Source organism: Equus przewalskii, chromosome 7 (assembly GCF_037783145.1).
Source record: "Equus przewalskii isolate Varuska chromosome 7, EquPr2, whole genome shotgun sequence".
Classification (NCBI taxonomy): domain Eukaryota; kingdom Metazoa; phylum Chordata; class Mammalia; order Perissodactyla; family Equidae; genus Equus; species Equus przewalskii.
In genome coordinates, this window is record NC_091837.1 from 40,997,003 (window position 1) to 41,011,242 (window position 14,240).

General features: G+C 43.5%; 1 long non-coding RNA gene across 1 annotated transcript in view; it reads left to right on the forward strand.

The window, feature by feature from the left end:
- LOC139084814 (uncharacterized) overlaps positions 1 to 7,040 on the forward strand; it is a 74,770-nt gene extending 67,730 nt beyond the window's left edge. Inside the window, exons 2-3 of the long non-coding RNA XR_011542592.1 lie at positions 4,246 to 4,387; positions 5,398 to 7,040. This is a non-coding gene — a long non-coding RNA (uncharacterized lncRNA). The remainder of the gene's footprint in view (positions 1 to 4,245; positions 4,388 to 5,397) is intronic.
- The last annotated feature ends 7,200 nt before the right edge of the window (positions 7,041 to 14,240 follow it).

The window sequence follows — 14,240 nt, forward strand, 5'->3', positions numbered from 1 at the left end:
CGCACCTCCATCCCAGCACCCTCTTCCCCTCTCCTGTTTCATTTTTCCCATGACACATATCATCGACTCGATGTCCTGTTTAGTTTTTTATCAGTGTTCTCTCTCCCACCCACAAAATGTAGGCTCCACGTGGACAGGGAATTTTTTGTCTATTTTCTTTATGGCTATATGCCTAGTGCCTACAACAATGTGTGGCACATAGTAGGCACTTCATAAATATTTTTGAATGAATGGTCACATCTTACCCTACAGCTCTAAGATGAACCAAATCTCAAGTAAAGCTCAAACTCAAGGCTCTCAGGAAGTTGTCTCCAAGACCATGTATCTGCTTACACCGTCCTAAAAAGACAAGAAGCTGTGTTGTTTTGCTTTATTTTATTTTGACTGCCTTATACATCATCCCCATGTACAATGTATAATGTATATATCATGTCCTTGAATGATATACAATGTTACATCATGCTCTCACACAATGTATAATGTATATATCACGTCCTTGTATGATACACAATCTATCCATCATGTCCTTGTATTGTGAGACAGCTGTCCCCTCCCATTTACTCTGTTCTGTTCTCCCTCAGTCATATGGTTTCTCTGGCATAGTTTTTAAAAAGTAAAACTACCTTACTAAAATGTGAAAAAATATTAGAGTTTGCCTCTATATCAGAGGTAACTATGAAGTAGTGAGACTGAAGCAGAATTTTTTAATTGTAAAACACAAATAATTTGAAAAATCATGGAACCAGATTTTTGTTTTGTTTTGGTTTGTTTTTCTGCTCTTTTGACCTTGAGCAAACTGGGCTGGCCAGTAGTGATATTATCACCAAGTCTGGGTTAATCAGAAGGGAAGAATGAAGCGTACTGAGTTAGGGTAGGAATTGAATGGGGCTCACAGATGGACTGAAGGTGTCAATTGGGTATATTAGTTGCTAATTTAGGATCATGAAGTGCTTCAAAAAAACTTTTAAAATATCTAGTATGTTCTGCCGTTGGGGAAAGTTCTCCCCTCTATCCTTCTCACTCTTCATGTCAAATGTCCGCGGTGGTGAAATAGCCAGCACAGATCTATAATGTCTAAGCTTGATGTTCTCTGGTGGGCTGCTTTCTCCTGGTCACTCACACACACGCCAGTTTCTGTTATGTTGACGCACATGGTCACTCACAGTTCCTTGATGTAGCTTAGCTCCCTGACCATAATTTTTATTACTTGTAGATTCTGTCTAGTTGACTCATTCATTCTATCCCAATCCTTATAGCATCCAAGCCTTCCTTACTAGTTTCAGCTGCGTTTTGTCTCCCAGTTTCCTTAACCCACTGAGGAAACATGAGCCAGTTAACATTACCTTGGATCACCCCAGTTGCTATGCTTCTGCTCCAGAATTCTGTTTGACACAATCCTTGTATCTTCAGCCTTTCATCAAAGTTAGGGCTCCTGAGAGACTTGTCCTTCTCCCTCTTTTCAACACTTATGGCCCCATCACTGCTTATAGGTGTAGTCAATGTAAAATAAGGCCCCAACAATTTTGCCCAACATTTAATTTTCATAGACATCTCCCCCCGAACAACACACACCCCCTCTGCCCTTCCTGTCTCACCTAAGTGGGAAGGTGAGATAGCTAAGAAACACCTGTGATGTTAACAGCTCCTATAAAAGACTGAGGTTTAATAAGATTATAGAATGCTTCCTCTGACTCCCCACACTCTGCTTACCCCCACCACCGCCACCAACATGGCTTCAGTCTAATGAGAGTGGCCTACAGCTGAGAGAGCTGCAAGACACAGACTCTCTCTAAGGAGGAGTGCTTAGGGAAGCCCAACATTAACAGAGGAGACAAAACAAGGATGGAAGAGGAATTTGAATCTTCTGGCACCTACAGCTACAGCAAACGTTAAGCAAAACCCAACTGCTAGCCAGATTATCATAAAACCTCACACTAAAGGCCGACTGCCGATTACATCATGTCAGGCTTTCAACAAAATATTACAAGGCAAGAGAAAACACAGTGTGAACAAACAAAGCAAGCATCAGAACCAGACTTAGTTATGACACAGATACTGGAATTATGAGACAGAGAATTTAAAATAACTATGTTTAACATATATAGGGCTGCAATGGAAAAAAATAGACAACATGCAAAACAAGTGGGTAAAGTAAGCAAAGAGATGGAAACTCTAAGGAAGAGAGAAAAGAAAGACTAGATGCAAAAAAAGTTTTAATAGAAATGAAGCTCTAGTTCAATAGAGTCATCAGCAGACTGGACGTGAATGAGGAAAGAACCAGAGAACTTTAAGATATGTCAATTGAAACTTCACAACCTGACATGCAAAGAGGGAAAAAATGGAAACAAAATGAAAGAACAGAACATCCAAGAACTGTGGGACAATCTCAAAAGATGGAACACAAGCATAATTGGAACACCAGAAGGAGAAGAAAGGGAGAATGGAGTAGGTAAAATATTTGAAGTAATAATGGCCAAGAACAGACACCAACCACAGATTCGGGAAGCTCAGAGAGCACCAAGTTAAGATAAATATCAAAAAGTGTACACCTTGGCATGTGATAGTCAAATTACAGAAGATCAAAGACACAGATAAAATGCTAAAAGGAGCTAGAGAAATAAAGCACCTTACCTACAGAGTGAAATATTGAAAACGTTGAAAGAAAAACCTACCAACGTGGAGTTCTATATTCTACAAAACTATCATTCAAAAGTGAAGGGGATTAAGAGAATGAAAGACAGATGACAGCCTGGGAGAAAATATTTGCGAAACACATGTCCGATAAAGGATTTGTAGCCAAAATATACAAAGAACTCTTAAAACTCAATGATAAGAAAACAAACAACCCAATTAAAAAGTGGGCCAAAACCTGAAGCTCACCAAAGATGATAGACAGATGGCAAGTAAGCATATGAAAGATGCTCAACAAACAAGTCTAGAGAACTGCAAATTGAAGCAACAGTGAGACCCCACTACATATCTATAGAGTGGTGAAAATTCAGAACACCGACGACACCAAATGATGACAAGCATATGGAACAACAGGAACTCTCATTCATTGTTGGTGAGAATAAAAAATAGTACCACCACCTTAGAAGACAGTTTGGCAGTTTTTTACAAAGCTAGTTAGTCTACCATGTGATCCAGCAATTGTGCTCCTTGGGATTTACCCAAGTAAGTTGAAAACTTATGTCTACACAGAAACCTTCATGTAAATGTTTATTCACAATTGCCAAAAAGTGGAAGCAGCCAGTATGCCCTTTAGTAAGTGAATGGACAAAGAAATTGTGGTAGATCCATACAATAGAATATTATCCAGTCATAAAAAGAAATGAGCTATCACCACGAAGAGCTATCACCATGAAAAGACATAGAGGAAACTTAAATGCTAATTATAAGTGAAAGAAGCCAATCTGAAAAGGCTACATGCTGTATGATTCCAACAGTATGACATTCTGGAAAAGGCAAAACTATGGAGACAATAAAAAGATCAATGGTTGCCAGGGGTTTGGAGGAGGGGCAGGGGGAAAGAGAGAACAGTAAATAAATAGAACACAGGAGATTTTTAGGACAGTGACAGTATTCTGTATGATGCCATACTGGTAGATACATGTCATTGTACGTTTGTCAAAACCCCCAAAATCTGTGCAATACAAAGAGTGCACCCTAATGTAGACTATGGACTTGAGTTAATAATAATGTATCAATATTAGTTCATCAATTGTAACAAATGTAGCACACCAATGCAAGATGTTTACAACAGGGCAAACTGTGTGTGGGTGGTGAGCGAGGGGGTAGATGAGAACTCTATACTTCCACTCAATCTTTCTGTAAATCCAACACTGCTCTAGGAAATAAAGTCTATTGATTTAAAAAAAGAAGTGACAGGGAATAAAGACCTTGTCAGACAAACGAAACCTTCAATCTGGAGGCTTCTGAAACTGATGTAGCCTGCGGAGTTTTGGGGACACTGGCTGACTATAGAGCTTTAACATATCTAGATGTGAAGAGACTTCACTTTGCTGAGTGGGAAAATAATTATAGAGCCTGGTTAAGAAAAGTAAATATATGTGGTTCATCAATATAGAGTGGAGACTAACATTTGATATGTGACTGATTCTGTGCTCAGTGCTTATCATGTCATATTATTCCTTCCCTCCCTGCCTTCCTTCCTTTTTTTCCTCCCTCCTTTCCTCCCTCTCATTTTCCTTCCCTCCCTCCCTTTCTCCCTTCCTTCCTTTACAGGTACATATAGAGTGGTCTGATATCTACCTCTGAAGATACAATGTCATCAAAGAGTTTACTATCTAGTGGAGAGAATGGACAGGAACAGGAAAGTCCAGTACGATGAAATCTATGTATGTCCCTATGTTATGGAGATTGCAAGGTAATATGGCAGCACACGAGAGGGGCACCTATCTAGCCTTGGGGGCATGAGGAAGTCTCCTGTGAGAGATGTTATCTAAGTGGGGAATCTGAAGGATGAGTAGCAATTAGTCAGATAAGGGGGAGGGAAGTGGATTCCAGGCAGAGAGAACAACGTCTGTGAAGGCCCAGAGATGAGTGAAAGTGAACAAAATTCAGTATGGCTAGAGAAAACTTATAGTGTCAGGAACTGTGGAGACTAAAGAGGACACTGGGGTGGTAAGAAAGGACCAGACCTTGGCAAGCCAGGGTAAGAAATACCATGAGGACAATGGGAAGCCATTTAAGCAGGGAGTGAACCAAACAGACCTGCTCTCTCCAAAGATCTCTGGATGGAGTATAGAGAATGGGTTGGGAGAATGGGCCAACATTAGAGCCAGGAGACTCTTGCAAAGATCTGGGTTTGAAATGGTGCCACCCAAACTAGGAATGGAGATAGCCAGAAAGTTTCAAAAGAGCTGGAATCAAAAGATTTGGTGATATATTTGGTCTGAGAGTGGTGATGGAGAGGAAGAAATTAGAGAGACTTCCAAGGTTTCTGACGACACGTGATGGCATCTTTGAGTAGAAAACTGGTCTTTGGGGTTAGAGGTAGCAAAGATGGTGATTTCAGTTTGGAACATTTGGTTTTGAAGAGCCTGTGGGACATGAGAGAGAGTATATGAATACGAAACCCAGAAGAGAAATTGGGGCCAGACAAAAAGGACCTGGAAGTTGTTGGCAGAAAGGTAGTGACTAAAGTGGGAGATTTATTTTTACAACAATCGTTAAGGCAGATGTTTGTCTCCCTGTTTTCAGAGGAGGGAACAAAGGTTTGGAGAGCATAAATAACTTGCTCAAAATCAGTTAGGGAGTGGTGGAGCCACGATTTTTATCTTGTGCATTTCCAGGGCACACTACTGTTTCTGGGGAGATGCATTGTTTCTGAGTAATCTGATTGTATTGCCCCTATGGAATTTTTTTTCACCTCAGAGAATTCTGGAAAAGACTCCTACTTGTCACAGGAACTCCCTTGGAGAAATATCCCTGTTCACAGCTCAAAAATCCTCTTTGGAGACTAAAGCAAAACACATCAACTTCTTTATAAGAATTTCCTTTCATCTGGACAGAATGATCGCAATGATACTTGGTCTCTGAAAGCAGCCCTGAACGTCCTTCCAAGCCAGACCTGGAGCGGGTGGCAAACCTCGGCATTACGTTGACCACCTCTCACATAACCCTGACATCGGACCTGTCAAGTAAGTGGTGATAGAAGCGGACACCCATTTCACTCGCTGATACAAGGCTGGCTCCAGGACTGCTGGTGTTTGGCTATCTCCCCCTCTGAGATACCCACTGATGTCACCTGTCTCCGCCTCATGGGAATTCCCACCTCTCCCCTCACCTGACCCACAAATCCCATCTCCTTTCTTAGTCCAGATAGCACCAGAGTTGAAGCCTTTTCTTATTTCCCATTCAGAGGGAAGCTGGATGCTCATTGTGGTGACCTCATCCCTCTTGGCATCCCTCACGCCCCCACCTCCCAGGCACTGTCATTTTTATTTGCATGGCCTCAGGGGTCTTGACTGTGGAGGGACCTGCTTCATAGCTGACACCCCAGCTCAAGCTCTAACCTCTCACACTTTCTCATATAACATCTCATCTGCTGGTGGAATACATTTGTTTGTGATTACAGGCTGCACACAGTACCACTGCACAGGGCCTTGTGTTATGGCCCAGCGCCATGAGAAAACACATTAGTAATTTTTTATGACCCTAGTGCAAACCATGCAGGATTTCCCGAAAACAGAAAACATGAAGGGGTTTTATTGTCTTGCACTATTAGACATCCTCTTGACTGATGTGTACATATTAGAACTAACAGAACGCAGGACTTTCCAGACATTTTGGGTTGAGAGTTTTCTGACTCTAATTAGTGAACACTCCTTATTTATCTGCTCTGGGGGTCATAAAAAGCACAAGGAAATTACAAACAAAAAGCATCAAGGTCTTGAATGCTTCTCTTGGTGTATTAACTTCCTTCTGGGCTTAAATGAGATACTCCTAGTAAAGCCACTTCTGAAGTAACTGTGAAATGGTAAAGATTGGAAGAGACTGGTGACTTCTCAGGGATCCTTGCTGCATCTGTGGACTTCCCATTAGGCCAGGACAAGGTCTGGCTTCCTCTGGGGTGGGTCCCTGTCTCTCCGTCGCTTTGTGTGTCACTCTCTCACACACACATGCAAAAACGCCATCCTACCAAAATGTCTAAAAAGAGATTAGTGGACTTTCATTTGGCCTTAAGAATAAATACGTACATTCGTATAAGAAATCACTCCATTTTTGGTGCTGTTGCTGGTATTCAATGCCCACCGAGGAGTTAGCAGGAGAGAACTTGAGAGGTTCTATGCCCCTCAGAGGAGCTACACTGGAGCATCTTAACTCCTTTTCTGTGAATGACGAACTTTCTGTGAATCTGGCAGCTCTTAGAGGCTGCTCCACCCAGCTGGGAACGTGTGCCCAGGTGTCCAGCAGTGAAGGTGTCAGCCCAGAGTCTGAGGAGACGACAGACACCACTGAGGCAGTGAACAAACCCTATCCTATGAAAGAGTTTTAATTCAAAAAATTAGAAAAAATAATATTGCCTTTTGAATATAGAGTACTAGCAGCTGGCTTGATGCTGCCAGCTCTTTAAACTCCACACGAATGTGTGATGGTACCTTTCCAAACTGTGTATCAGCCTTCAAAAATATGCATCCCATTGGGCCACAAAGGGTGAGACCCTGGCTGAGCACTTCTGAATTAAGAGCCGTGGGAAAAAGAGAGTAGACAAAGCAGAATAAGAAAGCCAGTGATATTTGGGTTTCGCAGTGACTGTGCTATGGTTATAGTAACAAATTTGCCAAGGCTCAAACTTATTTACCCCCCCTTTAAAAACTAATATATTTGTAAGGTACTCTGGGGGAAAAGCTGTTCATGGCGTCTCCCTCCTAACGGGACGGAAAAGATGGGTTTGCGCTCCACCCCCTCACCTGCGACACCATCCCCTGGGTTGAGTGTTATCACCTGTTGGTCGAGGCTCCTGGGAGCACAGAATGGGCTCACCCTCAGCGCAGAAGGCAATGACGGGCAACATCTCTGTGCCCTTAACGTAATGAGACTGATTTGTGCATTGCCTTTCTAATATTTGGACTCATCTCTGTTGCCACTTCTACACATTAGTTATACTGGAGGCTATGTTCTGAATACTGTTCTGTAAACATTGAAACATTGTATGTATCTCTAACCAACCAAACATTGGAAAGGAGGTCCAGCTCAGCCAGCCCCTCCAGCACCTCAGGGAGATTCTGACGTCAGAAGGAGCTGGCGTTATCTCAGGAGCTAACCCCAGAGGTGAGGCTTCAGGCCATCCGTGCGCTTGCACATCTTTTTCCTTGGAGAAAAGATCTTTTCCCTTTTGACTTGCTGGGCTGGTGAGCAATGTGGTCAGCTAACCCCTGAGGGCACACCCAGAGACTCACTAATCAACCCCACTACGAAGAAGAGAGGGCTGCACCTTCGGTATGTGGAGAGGGCAGTTCCCCGGTGGACACAGGTGCGATGTGTGGCAACTTGATCTTGACCATGTTGTACAGAGGAAAATGCGTCCATTGCTTGTTGGATCGGGTAATGCTTCTGAGAAGCGTTGCCAGGAACTTATGACTGGAAGCACATTTCAGTCGTGTTTGGCTCCTTGTAGCTCATGTAATCTATGGAGAGCATCCATTGATTGGCATGTTTTCCTAAGTTCAGCTATAGTTTATGAGATGTGGAAGAAAGAAACTCTGCTCACAGCTATTATGTAAGATTCATAGGACTTAGCTCAATTTGCAAATGCTCTTTCACTGGTTGACTTTTGCTTGCTCCTCTCTGCCCCAGGTTTGGCTATTCTTAGACTGGGAATGAAATCACTGAAGTCCAGCCTTCTCAGGTTTCCCCCTCCCGGGACAGCAGATTCAGAGTGGTCATGAGGAAATCAACGCATCGCTGATCGGCTGGCCCAAAGAGACCCAACTGTTCCTCCCCCTGCCTCTTACAATCCTTCCAATAAACTTCTTCACTTTTTTTTATCCCTAGGTGGAGAGCCCTCTTAGAGAGTTCACACAGTGAGTGTGGTTTGTGCATTCAATATTAAGATCTAATCATTGCCTCTTGAGGGCTGAAAAATGAAAACACTGGATAAGAGCCCACCTCTGGCTTCGTGCTTGTCAAGAACAGGATCTATTAGCCTTTTAAAGAAATACTGATAATAAAAAGCAGACTAAGTGAGCTATGTGAATTGGCATCTAATCAATTACTTTCTGAGCTTTTTCCCCCTTAAGTTACTCAGAGCCGCGTGAGCAAACAAGATTTTACTCTTCTAAGCCCTCTTGCCTTCCACAGAGCTCGGGTAAGATATAAACCTGTGTATGCCCCCATTCTCTTTTGAGATGTTTCGTCACCATCATCATCATACGAAAGGTTGTATTCCCTTTAATTAAAGGGAATATGAGTTAGAGACTCCCCACTCTGTATGGCCCAAGAATCAAGAGGTGCAAGGCCTCAGCTTCCCTCCCGTTGCCCGCCAGCTGGGCCAGGACATCAGTGGTGAGGACGAGGGCAGCCGCTGGCCCCGCCCTGGGCGCTGAGAGGTCAGGCTGCTTTCCTTCTCCCACATTAGTTCCTCAATGTGTTTGACCTAGAAATTTTGGATGTGGATGACATCACATACTTGGAACAACACTTTTTTTCTTCTCAAACCTTTTGCCCTGTAGTTGGTTTATTTCTCCTGGGCTAAAATTGGACTTATCCTGAACATCAGTCTTTGGCGTGGAAGACTCTCCAGCATGTGGAGGGGCTCCTCCTCGCAAATTGGGTGCACTGGATGCTCTGGCTTGCCGTTACTTCCCCTGTCTGCTGTCTTGTCTGCACCTCACCTTCTCTCCTACTCTCCCCATAGTGAACCCGCCCCCCCTTGATTTCTACTGCATCTATCATTGGAAGAAAAAATGCATCTGTGATTTTTCCCAAGTTCAGCCAATTCCTTATTTTCCTGTGGGTGGCCTTGTTTCCTAAGGGGCACACACCCACCAGGCATTGTATGGGCAGCATGGTGTCCGTTTTGACCTGTTACCTGTGGTCCCCACTCAGGAGGTGTTTTGAAGCGCTAATCCCTAAGGTCGTCTTTATTAACCCTTTAGAGGAACGTGATAAAGCCGAAAGAAATCACGAAACATGAGGGAAAGGCAACGGGAGGGTAAACGGCAGTTTAAAAGGACTTCTGCTTTTCTATTACAGAAAAAAAAGCTACTTTCCAAACTTGGGCTTGACATAGCGATGGTCAGTGGCATTGTCTGGTCTCTGCACAAAATGCTTCTCTTGAGAAAAAACGTAGAGGATTATCTCAGGCACCCAGTTACTCTTATTGAGTTTGAATTCTCTTAAAATTAGATTGAGAAAAATCCATTTCTACATGTAGCGTGTGTTCCAGAATAAGCTCAAATGCACAAGTTTCCAGGCCTGATCTGAAATCTTATTGGGTATTCTAGCCAGGCCTTGCCCCTGGGGGCCTGTGCGGACCAGGAGCAGCGTTACCAGCTATTGTCTATTTTGTTAGAAGTTGGAGTTGAACTTGGGAGCGTGATTAATGCTAGCTCAGTTTTCCCCTCCCTCCAGCCAACCACTGAAATCACTAAGGCTTCTCACGGGATAAACACGTCTATTAGTTTTTTCCCAGGAATTCTGCTATACTTTTCCATGTAACATATTAATTTGCCCCTTTCATCACTTTCCTCCCAACCCACTGGCACCTTTCCCCTCCGCTCTTTACCTATTTGAACCTGGATTCGAAGCCCTAGATTCTCCTGAGAGTTCACTCACATACGTCCAGCTCAGTCAAGGTCCCCTAAGCTGGAACAGAGCTCACCATTCCTGCGTTAATTCTCTCTTCCCAGGGTCTTGGTTGTCTGTTTCTGGTGCTTAATCATTATTCCCGCAGAAGAAAGCAATTTTTAATACTTTTAATAAATAATTCAGGAATCTGAATAAACATCCACATTTTTAAAGATCGCAGGCCCAAGGCTCCCTCCTTCCCCAATCCCTCCCCCTAGTCAACCAAGGTTTCCGGAGGGCTTTTTATGAGGCAGCTGCTCTGATGGGCCCTCGTGTATTCTGCTGTTTGCTCCTCACCACCAGCCTTTGGCATGGTACGAGGCAGACAGATGTGTTCTGGTTAAACGAATAACCTTGTGGAACAGAGTTATTAGCCTAACTTTAGAGCGGAGCCAACTGAGGCCTGGACTAGTTAAATGACTCGTCCAACAGACTGGTTTGACTGAATGTGCCCTCTGTCCATCCCTGTTGTCTTTGTCATATTCACATCTGTCAGTTAAAGCTGCCATCCGGCTAGTACCATACACGGGACTGCCGAACACTGTCTTGTGGCTTCGGAAAGGCATGGAGCTATTTATGGAGAGAACATGGGTGACTGACCAGGGTGATGTTTTGCCTCTCGGCCTTTGGAATGCAGTCCACAGCATTCGCTCCAGAAAACCTCACACAGATTTGTGTTTGCAGAAAAGGGTCCAAAGACTTAATTATTTTTTGGGAGCTCTACTATTTGTCCTTTGCTAACCAGGTCATCCTTCAGACAGAAAAAATTCTGTGTATGACCCAGCCAAGGCTGCTGCTCAATGGGGTTGACAGCAGGCCAGAAACTCAAAGCCCTGCCCGCAGGCCTGAGCATGTCCAGAGAGTGAACTGATGGAAAGCAGTTCCCCGAGTGCACACTGCATGCATCTCTCTCCACTATGCCTTTGTACAAGCCTGGGAGAGTCACTGAAAGCAATGTACACTTGACTCTTGCTGATGGTGGTTCCATTGAGCTAAATGCAGGAAGGTAGCCTGCCTCTTCTGACAGCAGTAGGCAAAGCAGAATCCAACAGGCCTCACCATGGCCTAGATGTCTCTATGACTTGAAACATTTCAAAATGTGTGTTTCCATCACTGTCAGTGGCAGCCGCTACATCCGTCTCTCCTGGGAGGTGCATGTAGAAGGGCCATTAAGTAAAAATTTTGGAATTTCAATGTTTGGTCTTTCTGTTTTTCCAGCAATTGTTTTACAGATATGTTCACATGACTAAGATTCTTGCTCAAAACCTCCAAAGCACTTGAGAGTAAATTACCAAGGCCAAGTGGTGATCCCCTTCCCTCTGCAGCAGTGTGTTCTTGGGGGTCTCTTGGGTATCCATAAGAGGAGCACAGACAGAGCTGCTTGACCAATGAGCCCATCGGAGCCGTTAGCCCTGCAGATTCTGAAAGGATAACGTAACTGGGAGCCCGCTGGGGTGGTGCATCATTCCTTCCACAAATATCTGTTTCTCTTCATGGCACGCAGAGGAGTGTGTGAGGTAGAGAAGCCCTCGCAAGCAAGCTGTCTCCAGCTCTCCAGGTCAGTCAACACCCATCGAGGAATCTCTGTGCTCCAGAAGGTGCTCCAGTTCCAAAGTGGATGTCAGTATTCTCTAGTCAATCCAGATGTAGTTTATTTGTCCTTTAATATCAGCAAAACTACACTTAGAGTGACAAGGATCATCTGGGCTGCTGAGTCCTCTCATGAAATCAACACTGATTTTATCCTTTCTTACATGTAGAAATTCCCAATGTGTTCTCCTTTATTTTTTTAAAAAATTTTTTTTCTGAGGAAGATTAGCCCTGAGCTAACTGCTGCCAATCCTCCTCTTTTCGCTGAGGAAGGCTGGCCCTGGGCTAACATCCATCCCCATCTTCCTCTACTTTATATGTGGGATGCCTACCACAGCATGGCGTGCTAAGCAGTGCCATGTCTGCACAAGGGATCTGAACCGGTGAACCCCGGGCCGCTGAAGCGGAATGTACACACTTAACCGCTGTGCCACCATGCTGGCCCCCGTGTTCTCTTTTAAAAAAAAAAACCAGTTCATTTGAAAGACCACACACAGCTATCCATTTGTAGAAGTTGTTATGAGAAATCAAATGGGAGCGTGCATTTGAAGGGCTCCATGTGTGTATGTCCTCAGTAAACGTTAGCTGCTATCACCACCCCTGTCACATCATCGTCATTGTCATCGTCGTTGCAGGTTTTTGATTGACTTTGATCGACGTTAAATCAAAGGGAGCTGAGAGCTCTGGAGTGAAAAAGCTCCTCTTTGTACCTTGACGTACTCTTTTTGCGATGTAAAGTGAAGTCTAGTTTGCCTCTGTTTTTAAACTGAAGGAGTTCAGATGAGCAGCAATGGACATCTCATTTTTATGGGATTATCTTGCATTTTAGTATCTGTGTCAAGGAACCTAAACAAACCACTCAAAGAGCCTGTCCTGCATGCTGCGTCTTCTTTGTGCCAAACCTTGGAAGTTGGGGAGAGAAGGGAGCCAGCATTTGTTGAAAGTGTTCCATGTTCTAGGCATTTCTCACATGTTATAGGCTAAATTGTTTCCCCCTAAAACTCATATGTTGAAATCCTAACCTCTAGTACCTAAGAATGTGACTCTATTTGGAGATGGGGTCAGTAAAAAGATAATTTAAAATGAGGTCATTAAGGTGGGTCCTAATCTAATCTCACTGGTCTCCTTATTAGAAGAAGAAATTAGGACACAGATGCACAAGGGACGACCATGTGAAGACTCAAGGAGAAGACAGCCATCGACAAGCCAAGGAGAAAGGCCTCAGAAGACCGCAACCCTGCCGACACCTTGATCTAGGACTTCTGGCTTCCAGAATCGTGAGGAAATGAATTTCTGTTGTTTAAGCCACGCTACCTGAGGTGTTTGTCATGGCAGCCCCAGCAAATTAATGCACCTCAGCGACCCCTCTGCACAAGTCAATGTGTTGTTATCACCACTTTGTAGATATGAACACGAATGATTTGGGAGATAAGTAACTTGTCGGGGGTATCACAGGTGGCCGTGTGACTTGTCCCAGCTTTCAACCCAGTTCTGCTGGAGGATACATGACACATGGTAATATTTTAATAAATATTAATGTATTATTTGTTGTTGCTATTGGCTTCAAGATGATAATATCCAATCCAGGTAAGCACAGTGCCAAGAGATGAATTTTATGTAGATAACAGAGGTATTCCACGTAAAGCAGGAGGGAAACACGTGGGCTCCCGTGTAGGAAAAGCAGGAGTCCAAGTTCCACAAATATTGTCCGACTCAGCAGGAAGTTTACCTTAGCTTCTTGTAAGCCGCGGATTGTTACAGAAGCCCCCAGGAAATGGAGTTTTAGATGTCAAATGTGTATTGATTCATTGGCAGGATAAGAGGCATTTTGGTGGAAATATGTCCTGTAAGGTATTAGGGTACATTTACACCCACTCGAAAACTAAAGGTGCTTTTCCAAATAAGATTTTAAAAGTCTTTGCCCTAGTCAGTCAAAGATATCCCTGATAACACAGCTGAAGATTAAAGTTTGTGTTCACAATTGTTTTAAACCGAGATATTACTCTCTGGCTTCTCCATCATATTTTTATTCCTTTTGTACATCTCATCAAAGCATTTCGATAGAACAAGTCATTGAGGACAGAAGCCAAAATAAATAGTTGAGTTTAAATTACTACAGTGAAGGGACCACAGTTTCAGTGGAGCCCAAGTTATGGGGACTTTTAATGATTCTACGAGCTTCTAGTATTTATGGAATTGGCTTGCACGTAGATTTTTTTCTTTCTGATTTATTTCTGATTTCTAAAGTCATCTGCGAATTTTTTAGTCTATCTTGTCAAACTTTTTCTGATGGTCTTCTGAAAGGTTCCAGCCGGTTGATGGCTTGCTTTTCCTTG